The 27,140-nt window shown below is 39.1% G+C and overlaps 1 long non-coding RNA gene across 1 annotated transcript; it reads right to left on the reverse strand.

Annotated features, from left to right (window-relative positions):
- Positions 1-9,877: 9,877 nt before the first annotated feature.
- LOC121143279 lies at positions 9,878-20,134 on the reverse strand. The gene is made up of 2 exons (XR_005880480.1): positions 15,264-20,134; positions 9,878-12,151 (listed from the first exon to the last, which is right to left on the reverse strand). It is a non-coding gene; the product is annotated as an uncharacterized LOC121143279 (long non-coding RNA).
- Positions 20,135-27,140: the final 7,006 nt, after the last annotated feature.

The raw sequence follows: 27,140 nt of genomic DNA on the forward strand, positions 1-27,140 counted from the left end.
TTGAGGTGTACAGGTTATTTTTTCTTTGAGATGCTATTTTGTTCTAATGTAGGCATTTTTGTTGTTGTTGTTTATTTGTTTGAAGACAGGGTTTCTCTGTGTAATGGTCCTGGCTGTCCTGGAACTCACTTTCTAGACTTGGTTGGCCTCAAACTCCCTGAGATCCTCCTGCCTTTGCCTCGAAAGTGCTGGGATTAAAGGTGTGCGCCACCACTACGCTTTGTCATGTTTTTCCTTGTTGTTTCTTCTTAGAACTACTGTTGCTGTATCCACTATGTGATTGTATTTTTATTTCCATTTGTCTATGATTTTTAGGTTAATTCCCACACATTTGTGAACTTTTGCAATTTCCCCAGTGTTGATTTCATAGCCTTTCAGAACACGGAATCATTTTGTAACAGTTCGGAGGACTGTGCCTGGAAGATACTCAGCATTGATGCAATGATTTTAAATTGCGTTTTGTTTTGTGACCTCACGTATGCTCCATTCTGGAGAATGTTCCATGTGCACTTGAACAAAATATGTATTCTTGTTGTCACTGAATGAAAATTTTCTTTACATATGTTAGCTCTGTTTGGTTTATATATTTTTTAAGTTCAATGTTTGCATGTCATTTCGTTTTTGTGATCTATCAGTTTTTAATGTGAGATACCAAGGCCCCTTAGTATTATTTTATTGATTTCGAATGTCTATTGAATTCTGTTAATGTTTCTATATTGATTTAGCTACTTCACTGTTGAGTCCTATCTGGTTACAATTATGGCATCCTCCTGATGACCCCTTTATTATAACACTAATATAATGTTTGTTTCTTGTGAGAATTTTTTACCTAAACTGTATTTTGCTGTGTGTTCAGTTACTCCTGCTCTCCTGGTTACTATTTACATGAAATCCTTTTTTCTGTCTTCATGCCAGCCCACATGTTCCCCCAAAGCTATGGTCTTACATTGGCAGCATGTAATTGAATTCTGTGGTTTTCTTTTAAAAATGTATTTAGCTCCTGCCTTTTTGAATTACGTTTACATTTAAAGTAATAATTGTTAGGAGGGATTTAGTGTTTCATTTTTTTGCTGTATTCTGTTTTATATTTCCTTCTTTCCTGCCTTATTAACTTTCTTTGTAGTTTAATGAGTTTTGTAGTAATGTACTTTGATTCCTTTATACTTGGTGCATACAACAAAGGTATTTCCACCTCCACCCTGTTGGAGATACCATGAGGCTTACCTAACCATATTACAGTCTTTATATTCTACTTTAAAATTATAATACTTAATTTTGACCAATACTTTAAAACTTGGAGTGCTAGAGAAATGATTCAGTGACTAAGAGTGCAGATTGTTCTTGCAGAGAACCCAAGTTCGGGTCCCAGCACCTACATCAGGTGGCTCACAACTGTCAGTAACTCTAGCTCCGGGGTATGTGAACATTTTTCTGAACTCCATGGTTACTTGCACTCATAGGCATATACACATATACACAAAATAATTGAAACTAAACAAACCTTCGGTGTGGTGGCACATCCTTTTAATTTCAGTACTCAAGAAGGCAGAGGCAAGTGGAGCTTGTCTCATGAGAATTTGAAGCTAATATGGTCTGTGTAGCTAGTTCCAGATCAGCTAGGGTTACATAATGAGCCCTCGTGTCTCTGTCTCTGCCTCTCTCTCTGTCTCTTCTCCCCGCCACACACCAAAAGAATGCAATCCAAACCTCTGTAGAGATAACAGACGTTATATTGTTAAATTATCATGTGCTGTTTGCACTTACTGAGAACCCATTCTGAGTCCAAGTGGCAGGTCCCCTTGTCTCAGATTCAAGACTCAAGTATGTTTATCTCAAGTGCCTTCCAAGACTCCCTCCCTGTGGCAGGCTGGACTACTCACCAGAGAGGAAGGAGAACAGCAAACAGCTAATGTATTTAAAGCATTGTGCCCTTGGGAATAACTAGACTGTAAATCATTTCCAAGAGGTTACTATTGTTGATCCCATGATATGAAAATACCTGTGGTGGGAATAGAAACCCAGAAGCTCCTCTATGGAAAGAAAGTTCTGTTTGGAACTCCCATTTAGAAAGTCCAGCTGGACTGTTTCCGCAGGGGAAGCCCAGTTTCTGCTGGATGGTATAAGAACCTCATTCCATGGTTTTACTATCTCTCTGCTGCTTGCTATTTGTTCTTATCCTTGAAAGCCTCACCCCAGGGGGAAATACTCTATTTAGATTGAGACTGTCAAACAGGAGTCCCAGCTCACTGACTTACCAGGGTTTCCCCAGTCATTTCTGCCTGATGTCTAAGCTTATAAGTTTATGCTTATCTTTCTGTTACTCTTTATTTGTTGTTTTATTTTGGCTTGCTACATGGTCAATAAGCTTTTATGCAAATCCCAAAGTGTAACTCCTATACATTTCTAGGTCATTTTCTGTATAGAACACTCGTTGGGCCTGGTTCTCAAGTCTGTAACCCCAGCTATTGGACTGAGGCTAGAGAATCATAAATTAAAGGCCTACGTGGCCTTTAGAGTATATTGAAGGTTAACTAGAGAAACTTAGCGAGTCCTGTCTCAAAAGTAAAAAAATAAAAGAAGGGCTGGGGGTATAGCTCAGTGCTAGAGCAGCAGCATAGCATGTTCAAGGCCCTAGGTCCAACCTGTAATACAGAGAAGAAAAAGAAGCCAAACAGAACACTATAATTTCCCTATCATTTTGCATTATTTGTATCATAGTTTATATCTTATATGTATATTTTGTATCTATCAATAAATTATAATTTTGGTTTCTTGTTTCTTTTTGAAGCAAGCTGTCACTATGTAGCATAGACTAGCCTTGCATTTATGGTCCCTCTCCCTCAACTCCTCAAGCACTGAGATAATAGATGTGCACTGATAATAGTTATTTTGACTTCTAAAATTTAAAAAATTATATTTTGCTTCTTTTTTAGACAAAGTCTATGATGTCCAAGATGGTCTTGAACTTGTCAGTTTAACTGGCCCTCTGCCTCAGCCTTCTGTGTAACTGGAACTACAGTCATGAATGAACGCTCCGTTTTAAGTTTTTTACTGAAGTTAAAAATAATTTATACACCACAATAATAGTCTCAGTGTCATGAATCTTATTTAGAAATGAAGATCAAAACTGGTGCCTTATGAATGATAGGCAAGCACTCTACTACTGACCTGTGTCTCCAACATCTGCATTGTATATATTCTTATTTTACAGTAAGTTTCATACTTCCAAATGTTTCCATGTTATTTTTGTCCTTTTGTTTCAACTTGAAGAACTTCCTTTATGGTTCATGTGAGGCAGCTCTAGCAGTGTGGGAACTTCCATGGCTTTTGAGCTTTTGTTTTTCTGAGAGTCTTTATCTCTTTATTTCTGAAAGACAGCTTTGCCAGGCACTGTATCCTTAACTGGCAGATTTTTATTTTCTATTTCAGTACTTGGAATACATCATCGAGCCTACATTTTTCCTGGGTCATCCACGGGTCATCTTTGTGGGTTCCACTGTACATAACAAGCCTTTTTATTGTTATAAAATCTATTTGACTTCTTAGACTTTGACTCTAAGACATTTTGTTGGGGATGTTTCTGCATTTGACTTAGAGATTTTTGGGCTTCCTTCATTGATGAGTGTTGGTTTTCTTCTACAGACTTGGGAATTTTTTGTCACTTGCTATTGGCATTCTTCACTCTTTGAATTTTGATTTTCCTTTGAATAATTTCATATGACTGGCCTTCAACCTCAATGATCCTTTGTGTTGCTTATCAAGTGTGCTATTGAAGCTATTTGTGGATTTTTTTCATGTGTCCTTCAGCGATAGAAAAAATATATAGTTTCTATCATATTGAGCTCATTTTGCTTATATACTGTTTTTCTGATACTGTTTAGTTTTATTTATTTATCTGTCTATCTATCTATTGTTTTTTTTTGAGACAGGGTTTCTGTGTGTAGCTTTGTAGACCAGGCTGACCTTGAACTCACAGACATCCTCCTGCCTCTGCCTCCTAAGTGCTGGGATTAAAAGGCATTTGCCACCACAATCTGGCACTTTTTAGTTTTCTATGTTCTCTTGTTGATCTCAAAGATGGTTGGTTTGGATGTTTTATCAGTAAGTTTATCAGTGTCCATTTTTGCATGGTTTGTTATTGATGATTTCCTTGATTCATGGTTCCATGATTATTAGTGATCTTTGTAACCTTATGTTGGTACCTATCTCATTTAACAGACCGACTCTGGGAGGGCAAATCTTTTACCAATTAGACTGGCCAGAGATTCCGAGGTTATCTTGAAAAATCTGCTTATGGTTTTAGAGTCCTCTGGAAGATTGCCCCAAGAGACTAGGCGTACTTGAATGGATCTGGCATGGGTCTGGTAATTGAGACTGCATGAGGATGCCTTGGGATTCTATCTGTAGGGACCAGTTTGAAGCCTCTGTCTCTTAAGACAAATCCAGCACCATGTTAGGACTATTGTTTAGTGTGTTAGTTCAGGTTACTATTGCTGTGATGAAACACCATGGCCAAAAGCAACCTAGGGAGGAAAGGGTTTATTTTCCTCACAGTTCCATGTAACCATCATCATCATCAAAAACAGTAAGGGCAGGAACTCAAACCTGGAGAGAGAAGCTGATGTGGAGATCATATAATGGTGCTGCTAACTGACTTGCTCAGCCTGTTTGTTTATAGAACCCAGGACCACCAGCCCAGGGATAGCACCACTCACAGAGGGCTGGGCCCACCCCCATCAGTACTTAAGAAAATGCCCTACAAGCTTGCCTACAGCTGGATCTTAAGGAGATACTTTTCTCAACTGGGGTTCCTTCTTTCTTGTGTCAAGTTGACATAAAACTAGCCAGCACATTTAGGTTCATTGGATGAATATTGACCTAATTGCATGAAAGCAGGGCTGTCTGAATCATCAGAGAAAGGTGTTGGTCTTGGGGATATGGGGTCTAACCTGAAGCCTAGATGTGTGTTAATTGGCTCAGTACGAGGTCTACTGGGGCAAGTATGTAGTCTAGGTTGCTGAATTCTAAGTTGGCTGCATTAGGGCAGGCCTGAAACTTGGAAAGGATAACAAAATGTCTGAGACTGAGTATTTTATAAAGAACAAACATTTATTTTCTCACACTTCTAGTGGTTGGCAAACCCACGGTCAAGGCAGAATCAAGCTCAGTTGTCTGGTAACGTTTAGTGTTGTTCTTTGCTTCCAAGGCAGCATGCTATTACTGAACTCACTGGAAACAAGAAAAGGTGTTCATCACATGGAAGAAAGCAGAAGGGCAAACAAGACGAGCATTACATGAGACCTCTAAGAGGCTTACTATCATTCATAAAGAGCTCTTGTGACCTAATCACTTTGTAAATGCCCTTGTGTGTCTATATATGTTCTTGTGTATACACCTATCTGTGGGTGCGCATGCATATGTGTATGCATGCATGTGAAAAGAGCAACCTTAAATGCCATTCTCAGGTTCCACCCACCTTTTGCTTGAGGCAGAGACTCTCACCGACTTGGAACTCACCAAGCAGTTTTGGCTGGCTGGCCAGTGATTTCCAGGTATCTAGCTATGTCTGCCTCCCCAGTGTTGGAATTACAACTGTTCACCACCACACTTGGTATTTTCACATGGGTTCTGGGGCTCAAATTTGGGTCTTCCTTCTTGTAAGAAAAGCATTTTGCTAACTAAGTTGTTGTTCTTTCTTATTTCAGATTCTACCTCTTACTACTATTACACTAGTCAATTAAATTCCAACACTCAACTTTTGTAGGGACATCCAAATCATAGTCCATGAGTGTCCTTCTTATCCTTTCGATACATTTCTTCTTCCTTCTGTGCTGTATTCATTCTTGAACTCTCAGACCTAGATTTTAATTTTGCCTTTGTGAAGGTAGTTTGAAATTCGGATAGTTGTTTAAACTGATGTTTTTTCAAGACAAGAACTATAAACTCAACAATTAGTCCTCAACAATTTAAATATTCTAATCTCTCTCAACATAATTTTTATTTCATTTGTTAAGTATTTGACTTAATTTACCAGTAGGTGACACTTTAAAGTAGAGTTAAGCATTTTATTAGTACCTGCCTTGAACCCCCTTCCACCAGGTTATAGGTTAGTAAGAAACGGTTCAGCTGTTTAGAGTACTTGCTGTTTTCTCAGAGGACCCATGTTTGATTCCCAGCACCCACATGGTGCTCACAACCATCTGTGACTGCAGTTACAGGAGACCCAACACCTTTTTCTGGTCTCAACTACATGAACCTTTATATAAAACACATAAATAACCTTGTTTGATATTTGATCTTGACACTAGCCATGCAAAGTTTTCATTTCTATATTAAGTTGATTCATAAAGCTTGGAGTAATTTGAGTGAAGCTTATTGGCTAACAGGTCTTTGAGACAGTAAATATCAATGCTCATTTTTTTCTCTATCATGCTGATCATTTAAAATTTCAGATTTCCTCTGCAGTATTTTAATTGCATTATATATACAATATTTATAGTATATAAATACTGCTTATGTTTGAATATTGTGTATACTCCAAATTCATGATGAAAATTCTTATTGCCACAGCTTTAACAGAGAAGTATAGAGATGAATAAGTCCCGAGGGGTCTGCCCTTATGAATGGGATTAACACTTGTGAGAGTTCTGTCACAAGTTTAGTTGGATTAAGTAACTCCTGAGGTTAGAAAGCACATCTATGAATGTGTTTGTGAGGATATTTCAAGAGACAATTGGATCATGAGGTCTCTGACCTAAGGAATGGATTAATCTCCTAATGGATGCAAGGTACGATGGTATTATCAAAAGGTAGGACAGGCAGGGAAATGTAGCTAGTTACAAGTATGTCACTAGTGGCATGAAATGAGGCTACACATAAAAAGGGAGATGTTTGGCTAGGGGGTGGTGTGGGGGGATAGAGGCAGTTGGATCTGTGAGTTCAATGCTATCCTGATCTACAGAGGGAATTCCTGAGCAGCTAGGACTACACAAAGAAACCCTGTCTCAAACCCTCTCCCCTAAAAAGGATGTGTGTGTGTTCCATTAATTTCCAAAGAAATCCAAAATATCATTATAAAATACTTGAGTTTTTATATAAAAAGATTGAGAGAATTTAGAAGAAAGGATAGTTTATAGATAGTAAAAAAGAAATAGAAATAGAAATGATACAAATAGGAAAGGAAGAAGTTAAATTATATTTATCTTCAGATGACATAATCCTGTATTTAAAAGGCCTTAATGGACTAGAGAGATGGTTCATCAGTTAAGAGCACTTGCTGCTCTTCCAGAGGACCCAGGTTTGATTTCTAGTCCCCAATGGTGCTTACAATTGTCAGCAACTCCAGTTCTAGAGGATTGACACCCTCTTCTGGCCTCTACGGACCCCAGGAATGCCCATGGTGCACAGACATACGTGCAGGCAAAATGTCTATACATAAGACAAAATATAAAAAAAATACATAGAAGACTTCAGTCTCCACTAGAAAACTTCTTAGAGCTGATAAACACTTTCATCAAAATAGCAAGACTCAAAGTAACATGTAATACACACAGCAGCTTTTTTTAAAATTACTAACCTTTTTTATTATTTTTAATCCTAAATAGCTTGTTTCACATGTCAATCCCAGTTCCCTTTCCCTCCCCTCCTCCCACACTCCCTCCGCCATTCCCCCCAGCCTCCCACCCTATCGCCATTTCCTTCCACATAGGGGATATCCAGAGTCTGTCATTTCACTCAGGGCAGGGTGCAGGCACTCCCCTAAGAGTCCAGACTGAGAGAGCATCCCTCTTTGTGTTATGGACACAAGATGTCTGTTTGTATTCCAGGGATAAACACTGATCCACTGCTCAGGCCCCCATAGGTTGCCCAGGCCTCCTCATTGACTCTCACATTCAGTGGGTCTGGATCAGACCTTTAAAAACTCCCCCATTTTCAATGTAGTTCAGCAGACACAATCAGATGGTTGTACAGTGATACTGCGAAGCTCCCTACTGTAGAAATGCAGCTGACATTACTAAAGTAGCTACACATTACAATGAAGAAGCTGCCCCATGATCATTTCCTGAATGAGTGACATTGGTTGTATATACAGCTGACCATTGGGAGAACTGGCCAAGTGAACTGTTGGTAGCTTTACACACAGCAGCTTTTTATATAACAATAATGAACTTGCTGAGAAAGAAATTAGGAAAAAATCCCACTCTGAACAGCCTAGAAATGAATAATAAAGCACCCAGGAATAAACCACACCAAAGAGGTGAACATTTACAATGAAAACTTTAAGTCACTGAAGAAATAAATGAAGACATTAAAAGATGGAAAGACACCTCATACTCATGTGTTAGCAGGATTAATAGCTAGAATGGCTATATTAGCCTGGTGAGATGCGAAGGTGCTTGACTCAGAAACCTGGCAACCAAGTGTGACCTTAAAGCCCTTGTAAAGATGGAAGGAGAGGAATGACTCCACTAAGTTCTCATCTGGCCTCCATACATGTATGGTGGCACACGTATCCCCCACCAAAAGCTACAGTCCATAAAAATAAAACTGTAAAAAGCAAATGGTGATTTTTTTACTAAAAGTGATCCATAGATTCTAGGCAATCTCCAATCAAAATTCCAATGGCATTATTCACAGAACTACATAATAAAATCCTAAAGATCATATGGAAGCAAAAAATCCCAAATAGACAAGGTAGTTCTAAGCAGAAAGAACAATGCTGGAGGTATCACTACATCTGATTTCAAACTACCACAGAGTCATAGTGACAAAGATAGTATGGTACTGGCACGGAATGAGACGCAATGCAATGGAATAGACAAAAGACCCCAAAATAAACACACGCTGCTACAGCCACCCAGTTTTTGAGAAAGGTACCCAAAAGAAGCATAGAAAACAGACATTTCAACAAATGGTGCAGGGAAAATTGGGTATTCACACATAGAAAAATGAAAATAGATCCATCTCTCTCAACCTGTACGAAAATCATTTGAAAATGAATCAAATACCATCTGAAACCTTGAGACTGGTAGAAGTCATACAGAAGAAAAGCCTGACTTCATAAGATAGACATACACAAGGGCTTCCAACAAAGAAATTTAATTGTGCATGGACTGACACTTAGAATTGATAAATAGAATTATATGATATCAAAGCCTCCTAAGGAAACAATCACCTGAGTGAAGAGAGCCCATAGAATGAAAATATGTCTTTGCCAACTATACACTGGGAAGTTAACATCTGGAATATAAAGAACTGCAAAAATAAATACTCACAGAAATACATCTCCCAATCAATAAGTAAACAGACATTTCTCAAAAGAAGCAACACAAATGACCAGTACTTGAAAAAGTGTTTAACATCCTTAGCCATTACTTTTAACGCAAATTAAAAGTAATCTTGAGATTCTATCTCACTGAAGTCAGAATGGCAAGAGGACGTCTGTGAGTTCAAGATCAGCCTGATCTACATAGGTTCCATCCACAGTGGCCTACGAATAAACCTAACCAACATATCATAGAAATACAATATCTAGTATTTATTCAGAGCAATGGTGGAAGAAAGAGTGGGTAACAGAATTCATGACAGTGACACAGAAAAGAAGATTATTTGGAGAGAGAAACAGAGGAATAAGGAGGAAGTTATTGGAGGGGAATGAATACAGACAAAATATTACTGATGTACTTATGAAAATACCATAAAGAAATTATTTTATGGCAACAAAAATTGAAAAAGGGAATAAAAATCATGTTTAACAATTTATTTTCCTTCCAAAAATAACTGAAGATACTAAAATCAAGGGGTCACCTATTTTTCTAGAGTTCATATAAACTATGAAATACGTTTTTGGGATAAAAAGACCATTTACACACTAATATTTTAGTAAAAATTAGTTTATTTGTATCAGCACAGTTATTTAGTAAAAGGTTGACAGAATAGGACTAAGAGCTTGGCAGTTCTGTTGGAAGAATTATAAGATCACTAATAGTGAGGGCTTTGAAAAGCAACAAAACACCAAGGATACACACTACATGATTCTGTTAGTTCAAAAGTAAGCAAAGACACCCATGGTAGGAGGTGCATGGGGAGGGGGAGTGGATTCCAGACTGGGAGGACATGAGAGAAAACTTTCCACATGAAAATGTTCTGGGTGATTATTACACAGGTGCAAAATGTTTCAGAATCTATTAATCTAGTGTTGTACACTTCACACGTGACTTCCTCATACCAGTACACTTGGGCTACAGAATGAGATTTGTCTCAACAAAACCAAGCCCTCCGCAACAAGAAACAGGAGAAGGTACAGTAGATTTAGAGTGCTGCCTGGAACCTGAGTGTGGATCCCTCCCACTCACTTAGAAAGCCAACTGCCTGTAACTCCAACACTAGGAAGGCTTTGGGGGTGGGGTGACTGGATGTAGTGCTTGCTGGCCTCCAGGAAGCTGGAAAAACTGAGCCCCAGGTTCAGGGAAAGAACATGTCTCAAGGGAACAAGTAAAGAGTGATGGAGTATACCTAACATCCCCTTCTGGTCTCTGCACCAGGAGGCATATGCATGTATGCATGCATGCATGCACGTGCGCGCGCGCGCACACACACACACACACACACACACACACACACACACACGGGAAAGAGAGTGGGAGGGAGAGAGAACTTCTTTAGAAAGTGAAAACTTTTCAAGTCAGACAGATGTGGTCAACTCCATTGCCAACACTTTTTAGTCTTATTATACACTGGAAACCAAATCTCTTCCATGGGGCTGCTGCTTAGATCAAGAGTCTGCACTTGTAGAGCTTGAAACCCAGCAGCAATTACATTATCCATGTTACTGTTGGCATAAAGGAGTGGACATCTAGAGATAAGAGCAATGAGTTATATTTTACACGTAGGACTGGCTTCAGCAGGCTATCAGTAGAGTCACACAGGAAGTCTGTGGGCACTATGAGCCTGTACTGTTCCTGGTCTGGTGGCTAAAAGTTCATGTTCCTAATTGGCATGGCAGCTCACACCCGTCAGCCCAGCACTGGAGAGGCTGAGATGGGAGGATGATGATTTGGAGATAGCCTGAACTTTCCAGTGGAACTGTCTTAAGATGAGAAAAAATTATAGGTTCTTGAAACTAGATTGTCTAAATTTGAATACAGGGTCTGACACTAGGCATGTGACCCTGCTCAATTTCTATAATTTCTGTTTAATATTTACTTCATATAAGATTTGCAAAGGGCTTGGAGAAAGTGAAAATATTGTGACCTTAGAACTAGAGCATTACTTTGCTCTTTCTGTGATGAAACTCCATGACCAAGGCAAAATATAGAAAATTTGTCTGGCTTATGGCTGCAGAGGGCTGGAGTCCTCAACGGCAGGGTGAAGACAGCAGGCAGGCATGTCAACTGGAGCAGGACGCTGAGATCTCATATCTTCTATTATTCTTATGTTTTTGAGACAGGGTCTCACTGTGTATCTGAATGGCCTGGAACCAGCAGAGATTCCCCGTCTTTGCCTCCTGAGTGCTGAGATCAAAGGCTCGCACCATAATGCCCAGAAAGAGTTCACATCTCTATACACAGCAGACCAAAGTGAAAGAGGCAGGAAAGTTTTATTCTCAAAACCCACCCCAGTGACACACACTTCCTCTAGCAAGGCCATACCTCCTAAGCCTCCCCAAACAGCACCAACAATTGGGGAACAAATGTTCAAATGTCCAAGACCCTGGGGATATTTCTAATTCAGATGACCACAACCAGGCAGTTAAAAAGTTTATATAGCATTTACCAAGGGGCTGACATGCCGCCAATGTGTTTGCTCTCTGATGAGATTTTCATCTTAGACAAGTCGTTTTTATTATTCATGTCTTGATTTTAAAGTATAACTAGGGGCAGGGATGAAGCTCAGTGAGAGTACACTCGCTTAGCCCCTACACAAAGCCCTGGGTTATATCCCAGCACTACAAATACAAGTGAGTAAATGAATGACTGAATGATCTGGGGCTGGATGTAGCTAAACTGGCAGGCGCTTGTCCAGCATGCACAATGCTCTGATTTACTCACCAGCACCACATAAGCCAGGCAGGGCATGGTGGTACATGCCTGTCATTTCAACACTAGGGAGTGGGGTGGCAGGAGGACTCCAAGTGCAAGATTCTTCTTGGCTACAAAGAGAATCCATGGGCATCATAAAAACATGAGACTGTCACAACAAACAAACAAACAAAAACCCACCACCTTGGATAGGGACACCTGTTCTTAACCTAAAAAGCAGAAGATCTGTTTCCTGGAGCTGTTGTGACAGTTAACACACCGGTGGTGGTTTAAATCAAATACTCTTTCACAGGTGTGTAGGCCACAACTCAAAAGCAACGTTAGCAGCGTGAGGTCCCTCCAGAAGCTCCAGAGAAGAGTCCTCTACCTCTTCTGGCTTCGGGTGGTTGCTGGCAATGCTTGCTGATCCATGGCTTAGGGGTCATCAATCTAGTTTATACCTCCATTTTCACAGTTCCTTCACTGTGGAACCATGGCTCTCCGTTTTCATAAGGGTACCCGTTACCAAATTAGGACTATATAGCCACTATAACCTGGACTTACTTTATTACACCTACAAAGAACTCCTTTTCAATAAGATGACATTGCAAGGTCTAGATGGACGTGATTTAGGAATAGGGAGGTGTGAGTTTGAGGTCAGTTACAGAAAACCCAAGGCTGTTACACATAGAAACCCCATCTCAAAAAATGGGGAAAAAGAAACTTTTGCCAGTATGTTTAAAGTATTCCTTAAACATGTAATCTTACAATTATTCTAATCAGATATTAAGAAAATAAGTTTTCTTGGTAACACATGGATAATTTTCATTTACTTGATTGTCCCTCCACAAAGGCAGGAAGCAACAGAATCTGCTGTCTACTTGAAGATGTAAAAATATATGAGAGAACCAATTCATTAATTTTGAATGGAAGAAATGTAAAGTGACAAAGGAGGTCAAGGCTCCAGAATGTCTTCCTCCATTTTTAAACCATGTTTTTATTATAACCAACACATGAGCAAAACAAAGCAATTATAATATTTAAACCTCATGTTTCTTTTCTGTTTTCTGATAACCTACTAAACCCAGTTAATGCTGCCCTTATGCACATGGGTGAGGGGCTTTCCACTACAGAATGGCAATCTTCTAGTTTTTGAAGTTTTAAATTTCTACAAACCACTGCATTCACTGTTACAAGTGCCCCAACTTGCCCTAGTGTTTGGATTCCAACTACTTATGTGGTATGGTAGTGTTAAAACAGCATGGGCTTCAAATAATGTTGGCCACTGTGTATATAAGGTACTGGTAAGTGACTTTTCTTATTATTTCTTAGCAAAGGATGGTACAAATTTTATACTACTGTGAGAATTACAAATACAAACTGTGTAAAAGCATTTCATTCTCAGTAGGTGCCAAATGCTACTTTCTCCCCCTCAAATAATGTATTAAATTATTTTCAAGGATGTCTTATGTATAGTATTTTTTTAATTTTAACAGCTTGTTGAACAAATTGACTGTCAGTAAACTTAAGGAGTTTACTAGTATTTTGCTTTCTATACACACTTAAAGAAGTTATTTTAAGTTAACAAAGGTCTTTCTACAAACATAATTCAAAGAAATTACAAAATATATTATTTATACCTCAAAGAATACATATTTCGCATTTTGATTTACATGTGACCTTTGAAATTGGCATAGATCAAAACAATGGGCAAAATGCCTGATGCACAGATGGGTATGAACACTCAGGTGCCCCATGGCCATGAGCGATGCAGAATGTTAAAATAGCAAGGTCTTGCTACTGGTCATCTGTTCCTACTAATACATCTATTAAGAACAGAAAACAAATTCTGAAATATATGATTATTCATTCCTCAACAGGGACTTGAAATGGTCTATGTTTATAGTCTGGGTATCTTTACATTCAATCACTACACACTGGATGCAGAGCATCCCTTTCTACAGTTACAGCTAAGAGGTGTGGACGTAGCTCAGCGACAGAACACTTGCCTAGCATGCACAGGGCCATGAGCATTATCCCTTTACCCCCAGCACTGAAAGAAGAAAAGCTACTGCTGAAAAGTCGCTTTAAGATGTTGGGTTACAGTGGTGGTTCTGTCTTCTAGTTTCTTCTCTCTAGCTCAAATTCAGCACTTAAAACAGGCAGGGATCCTCAAATAATGTCTGTGTGCCAGGTCCCAAGCACACAGGGCTGTTCTTGCATCTTGGAACAGGATACAGGAGTTTCAACAGCTACTCAATGACTCCCACTTCTTTTTCCTTAGGTTTCTAGTCAGTCGTCCTAGCAGAGAGGACTTTCCTCTCATTGTTTTGAAGTATTAAAGAGCATTCTATATTTATAATATAGAGATGTTTGCATTACCTATTTATTAATGAAATCCATTAGTTAATTACATAGCTGGACTAAATATTCAAACCATTAATTTGTCTGTGACTTTCTTCCTCCCCCACATTTTTAAGGTTTATCTGTGCTTTGAAATGTAAAGCCAACCACTGACTTCTCAGGAATCCACTGTGAGCAATGCTGCCTAGGTTCAGCACCCGCTTCTCCTTTGCCTGCTAACAGAGGCTATCTGGATCTTGTAACTGTATTCAGCTTCCTGAACTGTTACAGATTTTTTAAAGAAAGGGCTATTAGTCTGTTACAATAGATTGGATTGAAAGGTTTCTAGTCAAATTCCACTTTCCACATTATAAAAATATGTTAACTATACAAGCTTGGCTAAGCACATTGCAATTTAACTGCTGAACCTATTAGTTCTAAAGTTATAAGCTTGTATGACAAATGTAAATTGTAGTATTACTTTTTTTAGTCACCTAATGATTACTAAGGTTAATAAAGCAATTCTTTGCTATAACACTAGAGTTCCTTCATTAGAACATAATTTTTGTTAATGAGGCCAAAAAATGTTCAATCGAAACCATGACAAGTTCAAACTGATACCCGACTTACAGAAAATAAACCCTTACACCAGCTATTAAAATCTCATTCCTTAAATAGAACTGAAATGACTTTTTCTCCTCAGGAATCCTAAACTTGTATTTGTTGTTTATTAACAATTAGGACTTAACAGATGATGATTTCTGAATTTTTAGCATACCAATAAAAATTTAAGAATACAGGCTAGTAATTTTTGAATTCGAAACCTTAAAACCTCAGTAAGAACTGGAATAACACTTATAAGAGACAAAATGAGCAGCTCTGGAAGTTAAGGTCACAAACCTTTGGGATTATTGTAGCCTTACTCCTCTTAGACAGTGGATCCATCTCATGAACACACAAGCTGTGGAGTAGCATAGGTCTCTCTGTGCCTGCTCACATTGCAGTATCCATTCAACCTGGCGATCTTTTTAAACCAGTGATGATTGACTAGGAAGATCATGTACAGAACCAGTGAGTTTTCATGGAGAGTATACTGAGGGAGTGATAAGCAACACAGCGGCAGACCACTCAGGGAAGCTGGACATTGGTAGGAACGGCTCAATGTCTTCCCATCTACATCTGTAAACCAATGTTCAATGAAGCTTTAGCTCTGCCCAACACTCATGGTTTGATTATGGCTCTAACCAGAAGAGACAGAATGAACACTGTCTACTGCTCAGCAGCTTGACTCTGGTTAATTCTACTCTGACTTTATACAATACTTTGCAAATAGAATCCCCTGGCTTTAGTAACATGTGCAGTGCCCTATTTCTCTAAGATGACCTCTACCCCCCTCCCAACAGTTGGGATTTGTAGTACTATTGCAGGGTAATCATTAGGGATGTGGGGTCTAAGTGGGGAAGTCACCCAAGATTAACTCACAGGTTTATGACTTTTAAGGATATAACGGCTGTAGCTGAATCTTACATGTTTAGTGTCGTTTATGGATTGGGTAGAACCAAGGAAAGTTATGGCATTCAAAATTTAAATCTATCAAATAGTAGTGCTGTTATGGCTGATTTTAAAATACTATAGTAATATTTTAATGTTTCTACTGTTCACCTTACATTGTGTAGACTATAAGGGGAAACTAAGAGGAAGTCTATAAGCTTTTCTTTTGAATCACTAAACTTAGTAGGTATAAAAACAAAACAACTTGGCCTTGAACCTCATTCTTACCTGATCAACTTTGTATCTAAAAACTGGTAGCTGCCACTCAGGGTTCCAAGTAATAGAACCCTAACCACCACAGACAAAGAAAGAAAAATAAAAAGACACATGTTTTCTCCATCAAGAAGGCATACAAAATACAACTCAAACACAAAAATACTTCAGTTTGAGTAGAGCATATCTTTGTATGGTATACTGTGCGTACACACAGACACACACACACACACACACACACACAGAGAGAGAGAGAGAGAGAGAGAGAGAGAGAGAGAGAGAGAGAGAGAGAGAGAGAGAGAGAGAGAGAATTTTACCTATTCTACATGGATTTAAAACTTAGAAAGTCATTAGAAATGGAAAGGGAATAATAGCTATAATTTCTATGTATACAGTTGTGATTTTATGCGTTGTTATTTAAAAGTCATTCTTTTCAATGATTAGTATTTGGGGGGCTGGAGAGATGGCTCAGTGGTTAAGAATACAGGCTGCTCTTGAACAGTTCCTGGCACCCAAACGACAACTCACAACCATCACTCCAGTTCCAAGGTATGCAATGCCTTCTTCTGGCCCCCGTGGTACCCAAGAAGAGGATGCACATACAGATACCCAGGCACTTGCACACATATAAATAAAAATTAACATGTGAAAAATTTATAGAAATTAGAAGACTTTTACTTAACTCCCCAGAGCAACAAATGTGATATGTATATTAGTAAGAGTTGCCTGCATACAAATTTTGATAAAGTTAGCAATATGTGGAAGACATGGAATGAAGCCAAAAACAAGAGAATAACCCTAATTTTGTCAAACTTATAAAAGTTCATTTGAATCAATAAAACACATTTGTAAGCCTTGCAATTTATAACATGAAATAATGTGCTGCTTTCCCCCAACTAATCTCAATTTATTATTTAATGTAACTTTAAGAATAGCATTACTGCCGGGCATAGTGTCTCATGACTATAACTGAGCTCTTAGGGAGCTGAGGCAGAAGACTTGTGTTTTTGAGGAAGCCGGACACATGACCAGTTCCAGGCTAGCCTGAGCAAGAGTAGAGATCTTGACTTAAGCAACAATAATGATAACAATGAGTATCACTTAAAAACTATTTTTATGTGTCTCTGTGCCTGTACTTCCTGCATGCAGGAACCTGGAGGGGCCACACAAGAGTATTAGATCCCTTGAAACAGGTGTTCCAGGCACTTCTGAGCTGCCACATGGGTGCTGGAAACAGATCCCAGGTCCTCTACAGTAAGCAGTAAGCTTACTTAACCCTTGAGGAATCTCTCCAACTCCCATTACTTTATTTTTTAATAAGCATATGTTATGTTGACTGTGTGACTTAAACATTCAAGTATAGCAAACACTGCTCAACAATGTTAAATATGATGCCTTTTAAGATGCATTTATGGTCTCGTGGTAGAAATAATCACTTTAAATTATATATACACCCACTTTGACCTCTGTGGGCTCTTGTACACACATGGTGTATATACATGTACACTAGGGCATGCACGTGTGCACATACACAAATAAACATTTTAAAAATACACCTGTCCACATATCCAATATGCCCGTTTCCTTATGGGAAGCACTAACTTCCTTACTGTTCAGGTGAATGCTCTTAGTAGTAAAAATCTTTTTTGCCTGTGTGCTGGCTAGTTTTTATGTCAATTTGACATAAGCTAGAAGTGGGGACCACAACAGAGAAAATACCTCCATTTAACTGGACTGCAGGCAAGTCTGTAGGGCATTTTCTTGGTTGATATGTGTGGGGTGACATCCCACTGTGGATGATGCTACCCCTGGTCATTTGGTCCTGGATTGTATGAGAAAGCAGGTTGAGCATGCCATGAGCAAAAGCCAGTAAAAAGCATTTCGTGGTGTCCCCTTCTGTTCCTGCCTCCAGGTTCCTTGCCTTGACATACCTTCATGATGGACTACAATTGTAAGCTGAAATAAATCCTTTTTCTCCAAGTAACTTTTGGTTATGGTATTTATCACAGCAAAAGAAACCCAACTAGGACAGTTTTGAAGTTTACTTTTGCCTCTATAAAACAAGTTACAGCATAATACAGTATATATTTTATCATCTCTATTTCCTTGGACTGTAATCTCCTCATGGCCAAGGATTTGTGTATTTTATTCAGTGTTATATGGCAAGAGCCTAGAATAAAGCCTGCAATATAGGAATCTGTTGAATGAATGAGACTACAAATAACCAAAAAGCTTCTATGGAGATATTAATGCATATTATATTTGTGTTATTTTTGTAAAGTCAAAATTGGCTGTGTTAATATTAAGGGACACCAAATTACTCACCTGACATCTAAGCTTTATGTGTATCAGCATGCACTTGATTCTCTTAGATCTTTAGCTAAAATGCTACCTCCTCAGAATTATCCTTCCTGCTGTAATATCTACAAAAGCACCTCCTCGACACTCCCTCGCTCACTTCTCATTTCTTCTTTTTGCTGAATATTGTGTTAAATATTTGTTGATTGTTTATATTCTCCACAAACAAGACTCTTATTCACCTTCCATATAGCCTTATTTTCCTTTGTTTGCATAAGTGCCTGGTACATAGTACAAATTTGTGAGCATGAATGCACTGGGAATTTGTATGCACTCATGTTGTTCATCATACAAAAGAATGGTCCAATTGTTATATCCAGATCTGAAGTTGGAAAGCAATCGCTTGCTTTATTCATTAACCAATAAAACAAACAAAATAGTTCTTTATGCTCCACTTCATGGTAATGTAAGGTTGGTCTGACTTCATATGTGTTAGATATTATCGCACCAAGTCAAATAGAATACTCAGATTAAATCTTAAATTTAATAATTCTTAAATCATTTGTTGTGTCAGCCCCTGCATGTCAGAGGAGGACCTTGAGGAAGTTGACTCTCTCCTTCCACATGTGTTCAGGGGATCGTGTTCAGGTCACTAGGCTTGGTGGCAAGCACCTTTCCCAGCTGAGCCATCTTAGCAGCCCTTACATTACACTGTGACACACGGGATTTGGGCCAGCAAGTTGGCTCAGCTGGTAAATGCACCTCCTGCCACTACCAAGCCTGCTGACCTGAGTTTCATCTCCAGGACCCACAAGTTGCAAAGAGAGAACCAATTCCTAAATGCATACCATGGCACACACCCCTGCACACACACTATAAATCAATGCAATACAACAAAATATAAGTTTTATATTTACATTTCTGAATGAAAATGTATTACATTTTTAAACCCAAGTAAATGATATAAATTCTGTTAGATGCTTCAGCCAATGCTAAAATTATAAAGATAGCAGAGGAAAATTTCAAACTTCACAAATCTGTGTATGTGAACTAAAAACCTGAGCTTTGGAAGCATATTCCAAATGAAATATGCAGTTCTAGTATACATATTTTCTCTTTTTTTTGGGGGGGTGAGCATTAGTTATCTGACTTTTTCCCAGGAAACACTAAAAAAAAACACTTCATGTTACTATGGTGAATTGCTATTCTGTATTTATTATAGCTAATAAGTATTTATTATATATAAAACTGAGGCAGAGGAATATTAAAACATTTATAAGGATCATATAATTCCCACACTCTGACTTTCTCTTGAGAATTAAAATCTGGGATATGGATTTCTCTTTTTTTAATTTAAATTAGAAACAAGCTTGTTTTACACTTCAATTCCAGTTCCCTCTCCCTCTCCTTCCCCCTGCCTCCCATTGATGCCCTATCCCATCCCCTTTCTACTCCCCAGGGAGGGTGAGGCCTTCCATGGGAGATCTTCAAAGTCTGTTATATTATTTGAAGCAGGGCCTAGGACCTCCCCCATGTTGTCTAGGCTGAAAGAGTATCCCTCTGTGTGTAATGCGCTCCCATAGTCCATTCATGTCCAGAGACCCCATAGATTGCCTAGACCTCCAAACTGACATCCATGTTCAGGGGGCCTGGGTCAGTCTATGCTGGTTTCCCAGCTATCAGTGTGGGCTCCATGAGCTCCCCCTTGTTCAGGTCAGCTGTTTCTGTGGGTCTCTCCAGCCTGGTCTTGACCCCTTTGCTCATCACTCCTCCCTCTCTGCAACTGCATTCCAGAGTTCAGCTCAGTGGTTAGCTGTGGGTGTCTGTTTCTGCTTCCATCAGCTACTGAATGAAGGCTCTAGGATGGCATATAAGGTAGTCATCAATCTCATTATTGGAGAAGGGCATTTAAGGCAGCCTCTCCACTATTGCTTAGATTCTTAGTTGGGGTCATCCTTATAGATCTCTGGACATTTCCCTATTTCTCTTTAAACCTATAATGGCTTCTTCTATATGGTTTCTCTTTTCTTGATCTCCTCTGTTCTTCTCCTAACAGTATACATATTTTTAAGTATTTGTCTGTTTTACTAAAAATGTTTTGACCCGTTGAGAATGTAAACAAGAAAATTTTCCTTCCACTTTCCATAATACCAGGATATTATTATACCAAGTATCAATCAAATTGAATATTCACTTTTTCTCTATGACTCTTTTATGGATTTTTATATAGAACCTAAGATTTTCAGTAAATTAACTTCTTGGACACAAGGTCTGTTTTGTTAACTTTGAAGCTTCACTCACAGCTCAATTGGAAGGTCTCCTGACCCTCTACCTCCACCTACTCAGTACAAGAACTTGGAAGCTGTGTGGGAGAAATTTAGCTTTCAGATACCCAATTCTCTAAGCCTAGTGCTCTTTGTTTGTGGGAGAAGGGAGAGAAAACATTTACCCTTCACTAGGTGAGGATGCAGTATTTACTAACTAACTATATATATACTGATACTGAGTGTCAAAAGCTCTCTCTGTCTCTGAGGATGCCTCTTTGATGGAGGCAGCATGGGCTCTGATTAAGTAGTCTCATCCTATTGCTGGGATAATACACCCTGCTGAAAAGCAGCCTGGGGAGGAAGTCTTATTTGGCTTACATTTCCAGAGCTTACTCAGTCCACCACTGAGAAAGTCAGGGCAGGGTCTGAAGCAAAAACCATGACAGAATGTTGCTGGCAGGTGCATGCTTGGTTTTTTTATGCAGCCCAGAAGCACCTGTTTAGGGATAGTTGCCTACAGTGGGCTGGCCCCTCCTTGAAAATTGATAAGATAATCCTCTACAGATACGCACACAGGCCTGTTGGGTTTAGGCAATATTTCAATCAGAGCTTTTCTCTCAGAAGACTCCAGGTGATGTCAAGTTAAGTAGGACAGCTATCTTCCTAATGGTGGGCCTCTGGAAGAAGTTTACCGCTTGCATTCTTTTTGTTGCAACCAGGTTCATACTAACAAAATCATTCAACTTACCACCACCCACGGCACAGAATGACAGTCTCCATTATTGTCAGACTAAATGACGGATGGAGAGGGCACTTTCCTGTTGTCCTGGCCTCTCTAAAATTACTTCTCTTCTACTCAGCTTCAGTTGTGCAACAAGTCCCTTTCCAAGCCAATATCTAACAGAGAAATGTGTCTATGTCTTTCCTTCTTTTAGGAATCCTGATTTTCCAATTCCTTTCAAACACCCTCTCCCATGTCAATTGCATATTGGGAGACTGGCCACCAAGCAGCAATGCTTCTCTCTCCTCTCTATGGTCTGTCACTTTTCACGAAAGTCCATGCTTTCGTGCGGTGCTGTTAGCACCGGTTAACTCTACTTACTAAATTTAGAATGTTAACATGTTTGATACACTTTATACTTGGCATAATGGCACAATCACAACTTTAAGAAAAATTGGAAGCTTTCACAGCATCAATTATTCAGCTGCAACCATGCGAGTAACTCTGGCTTATTGTCTTTCTTGAGGTATTAGAAAAACCTACCCCTTCAAGAATTAGAGAAACATCTAATCCTGTTCAAAATGCCTTGTTATACATTTTGTACCCCATACTATTAATTAACCATAGAAAATCCTTAATCTCCATGTACAGGAACCCAGAATTAAACCTTTCCATATAGTGTCTTCGTCAAATACAGATAGTTTACCGTTTTGATTAACTGAAATTTCAATAAAAAGCTAATACACTAAGGAACACACTTATATATTAATATTAAACAGCTTTGCAAGACTAAACCAGTAACTTATGAACCAATGTACTGAGGGACTGAGGAACTCAGTTTGAGTCCTTTCTTTCCCTTCTCTAGTGTAAGCTGTTTCTAGAAGGAACCATATATTCCCAAGTTCTTCATGTTAGAGTGTAATATGCATGCTATTTGTCTACTGTAAAACAGAACCAATCTCTCCTCTGTACCACACTGTAGCTAAGGAGGCCCGTTTGTTCTTCAAGTTTTTGCTTTTAGCAGGAAGCAAGATTTCACCATGTGGCTGTCTATTAGGTCCTCAGGTTTGGTAGTCCTATGTCTTATGATCTCTACTATGGTTACCAGACATCAGAAACAGCTGCCAAGCTTGTGCTTGATGATCCCCCTGCAAGGGTTCATGTGCTGGAAAACTCATTCTCCATATGGTGTTGTTGGGAGTCAGTAGATCCCTTGGAAGTGGAGCATACTGGAAGGCTGTTGAGGTCACGGGAACGCTGCCCTCTACACTACCATGATGCGATCTGCAATGCTCTTGGACACAGAATTGTGAGCTGAATAAACTTCATTTAAACATTACTCACATCCAAGGCCTTTTTGTCACAGCAACAGAAAATAGACTAGCACATGTATGCTTACAAAGAACCATATCCCAGCTGTAGGCTGCTTTATTAAAAAGAAAATGTTTGAGGATGTTTCTTAAGGACCATCTTTGCCAGTCAACAGTGGTAGCTACAGCAAAATTTGTTAACACTGAAGTTAATAGAAACTACTCCTTTACCAGTATAGTGTTTTGTGAAATACACTGGTTAAAAGTTATTCTGTGAAATATAGTGATTAATTCTATTCTAGGCAGTGCTTTTAAAACACCTTAGTCATGGCTTCAGGTTTTACTTCATATGAAGCTATCATATTGAAGATATAAAGTTATTTGAGTATACTGAAAATACTCTGTAACTGCAGTGTCTTTCAAACTGGATAGGCGTTTTGGGGATGGGAAATGAGCTCAGTAAGAGTGCTTGTCGTGCAAGCTTGAGTAACTGAACTCCAATCCCCTACTGCCTTCCTACATAAAACCCTCTGGTGTGGCCAGATGTGAAAACCTGTAGTCCCTGTACTGGGGCTCACGACCAGAGAGCCTAGTTCAAAGATGGTGAGCTCCAGGTTCAGTGAGACCCTGCCTTAAAAGAATAAGGGAGAGGGTAGAGGCCATTTGACATCCTTGTCTGGCCTCTGAGCTTGCATACACACACACACACACAAAGCCCAAAGATGAAAGTGCACATACACCATTCACCACACAAGTACACCTTCCCCTCCATAATGATAGGTCTTTTAAAACCCTTTTAGTAACTGTGGATGAGATGCCATCTCATCTGAAGATTGGCTTAATACATATATTAAGATACTACAGTAGCAAAATAGCATGATTACTAGCTGACAGTCATTCAAGAATACACTTCACTTTCCTACTTGATTTTTATGTACCAATAGAAAATATAATGCTAGCAAATTTTCACTTAATGACTATTTTTAGGGGGTGTTACTTGTGTTGACCTTTCCGGATGTCTCATTAGTTATTGTTGTTTCTCTATTTAAATTTAAGATTATATGCAGTCTTTTACATTTTGCCGTTTTTACATATTGCCTTTTTAACTATTATTTGCTGAATATTAGATCATTTCCCAATCTATATATGCCATGGAACAACATTTTTACAACTCATAATCAGTCATATTTTTATGTCCCATTTTCACATAGCAAAATGTAAGGATGTTAGGCAATTTGCCCAGGAGTTATGGGTGAGCACATTACAACTCAGGCTTTTAATCTTTGCTTCTTGAATTTCTGGTGACATGCTAATGTATTCTTTAACATCCGGAATTTTCCATGAAACTTTAATTTCTTATCTTTACTTAAAAGCCATTAAAAAGTCAGTTATGGATCACAAGGAAAACAACTAGGTGAGTTAATTTCTCTTGATTGGATGCTCATAGTTCTGTGTTTTGGGTTGGGCAGAGCTGTATAATGAAAGTGATGGCGAGTGACTAGCAATGGGTAAGTACTGTCGCTCCTTGTGTCTGGAACAAAGGCTTAAAAATAGTAACACTGGTGGGAAAACTGAACAATCACAGTAATGTGGATACTCCAAAGTAAACTTTGCTGACTTAATCCCCCCCCTTTTTTTTTGTTTTTTGAGATGGAGATCTCTAGGGAGATCAGGCAGTCCTGGAACCCATAGATCCATATGCCTCTGCCATCTGCATGCTGAGATTAAAGGTGTGTACCACCATGCAGCTGTTGTCATTTTAATGACTAGGGTTCAGAAAATCATAAAAAATATTATGAACTTAAAACATCTTTCCTTCCACTTTGCCAATTCTGACTTAACCAAACGTAACATCGGCACGTGCAGGAAGGGGCTTCATGATGGCATTTTATGCCTCTTCATTGTCTTCTTTTCTGTGCAGCTTTTCATTTCCTGTCATTCAATTTCTCAATTCTTGCTGTTTCCCCGTGACACTGCAGTCCTTTTCAGAAAAACCTTGCCTCTACTTTCAAGTGTTTCCCCTAGGGGTTAAGGTCTTTGATCCATTTTGAAAGTAATTTTTATATTAGGTGAGACAAAGGGATCTTTAACACAAGAACATCCAGTTTTCAGCATTTTTTGAAGGAGTCATATCTTCTCCAATGTGTACTCTTGGTATCTGTTGAAAATCAGGTGGTAGTTTCATTAATATCAGAACCTCAGAAAAACACATTTTTATCTATGTAGCTTATAAACGACACAATGTCATTTATATCTCCATATGCAGCAGATGTAACGGGTACATGTATGTTGTTTGGTGTGGGTCTCTGACCATGGCACAGAGCTTCTTAATTCCTTACAATTTCCTGGGAGATAGGGCAATGCTTTGTTCTAAAGAGGCAACAATTGGTGGGTTTCTCAATAGCTTCAAAACAAATGCTGCTGTTTCCGGGAAGATTGGCTACAGGTTGTGTTGGTTAGTCATCAGTAATGTTATCAATTGTTCCTATTTTGAAGCTTCCACAAAACCCGAAAGGATGGGTTTGGATAGCTGAACACACTTCAGGTGTGCCCTAGAGGGTGGCGCACATGAGCAGAGTATAAACCTGGTCTTTTCTGCATCTCACCCTGTGTATCTCTTCCATCTGGCTATTCATCAACATCCGTTTTAGCATCTGCTTTAAGACATTTGTGAGCACAGGTAAAGAGCTTCCTTCAAGTCTGTGATCAAGTGGAGTAAATTAACTGAGCCTGAGGAAGGGGTTATGGAAACCTGACTTACAGCAGATCAATCAACTAGCCTCTGAAGTGAAGTCTTTGGAAGGAGTCCTGACCCACGGGATGTGACTATCTTCAGGTAAGAAATGTCCAAACTGAACTACAGTTCATCAAATGCAATGTCCTCACCACCCTTTTGGTGCTAACCATGGGAAAGTGGTGATTTATTTAAAACATTTACATTAACTCTTTTGCCTGGCATTTACAGCACTCCAAACTTTCACTGGCTCTGATTCTGGTCACTGGTTCATGGTCATTTCTGCCCTCTTGTGTGTTATGGGTTTAACTGTGCGTGCCGCCCCCCCTCTAATCTCCATTACCTCAGAATATGACTATTGAAAATCAGTTTGTAAAGATGTAATTAAGGTCAAATGAGGTCACATGGTGAACATAATCCCAAGCACCTGGTGTCTTTTTAAGCGTTAGTACACAGTTAAGCAGAGGGAAAACCATGTGTAGACACCAGAAGCATACAACTATTTACCAGCCAAGAGGATGGGTCAGCAGAAACCAACACTGTCAATATCATTTCTAATGGCTGAGTACTTACTGTTCATCATATGGCTGTTAATGCAATACTCTGGCAATTGTACTGTTATACTCACCCTTATTTCCTTATGATGCACTTTTAGAAGAGGAACAGAGCAAGGGTTCAAGGCTTTAATAGAAATGCGTAAGCTGCCCTGCTTATCTGAACTGTCCTTAGTTCTACCATGGGAGTGTTAACAGCTACAGACTGAAGTGCTGCACACTGTGTCACTGAGTTGGGCTTCCTCTTACCCAGTTGTAGTGACCACTCTGGGCTCACGATACTTTTGTATATTTGAGATGAATAAACTAAGTTCAGTAACACAGGAAAATCAAGCAGATAGTAGTTAGAATTTCCGCTTTAAACACACTATGATTTCACACCATTCATCCTGCTCCCCTTCCTTTCTGTAATACAGGTTTCCTGGAGATGGGGGTAGGGAGTCAGATGATCTACCTTCATTACCAAGGTCTGGAAATTCCAGATATCTCATTAGCTTAGTGCTATTTTTTCCTAGCTTGGATTTTACAAATTTGCAATTACTCCTGTCGAAAACAGTCACAGAGAATAAACATAGAGGGAGCTATTGTAGGGAGGGTTGACAGAGATAATGTAACTCAGGCTGCATTTTCTTCCAGTCTAGGTTACCCTCAAACCTGTTGTAATCCTTCTGACTCAATGTCTATCTCCAAATAGTGGTTTTAATAATAAAAGACATAAAGGTAACCAATTTTTCCCCACACCAAAAATTGAAAGGAACGTAGTGCAGATACCATGTTCTGACCCACAAATTCCTAAGGGATTGTAGTTTCTACTACTTTAAAGTTTTCCCAATTCTTAAAATGAAGGAACACATGTATGTCCTAAGCAGGCAAGGAGCGTTCCAGGTTATCAGTATTTCAGAGCACAAAACAGAGATAGGAGCAAAGGAATGATGGGTGTACTTGCTTTTAATTAAAGGGTTGTTCTGGACGAGCACAAGATGAGGGTAACAGATAGAGGAGAGTAACTAACTGGTCAGTGGTGCTATCATGTGGCTACAAAGTAGGCTAGAAAAAGTTTTCATGCCAGGAAGCCATGTGTCCACATTTATTACTCTGAAAACAGGAATTTGGGGGAACAATTAACAGT

Source organism: Mesocricetus auratus, unplaced genomic scaffold, assembly GCF_017639785.1.
Source record: "Mesocricetus auratus isolate SY011 unplaced genomic scaffold, BCM_Maur_2.0 Super-Scaffold_100011, whole genome shotgun sequence".
Lineage (NCBI taxonomy): Eukaryota > Metazoa > Chordata > Mammalia > Rodentia > Cricetidae > Mesocricetus > Mesocricetus auratus.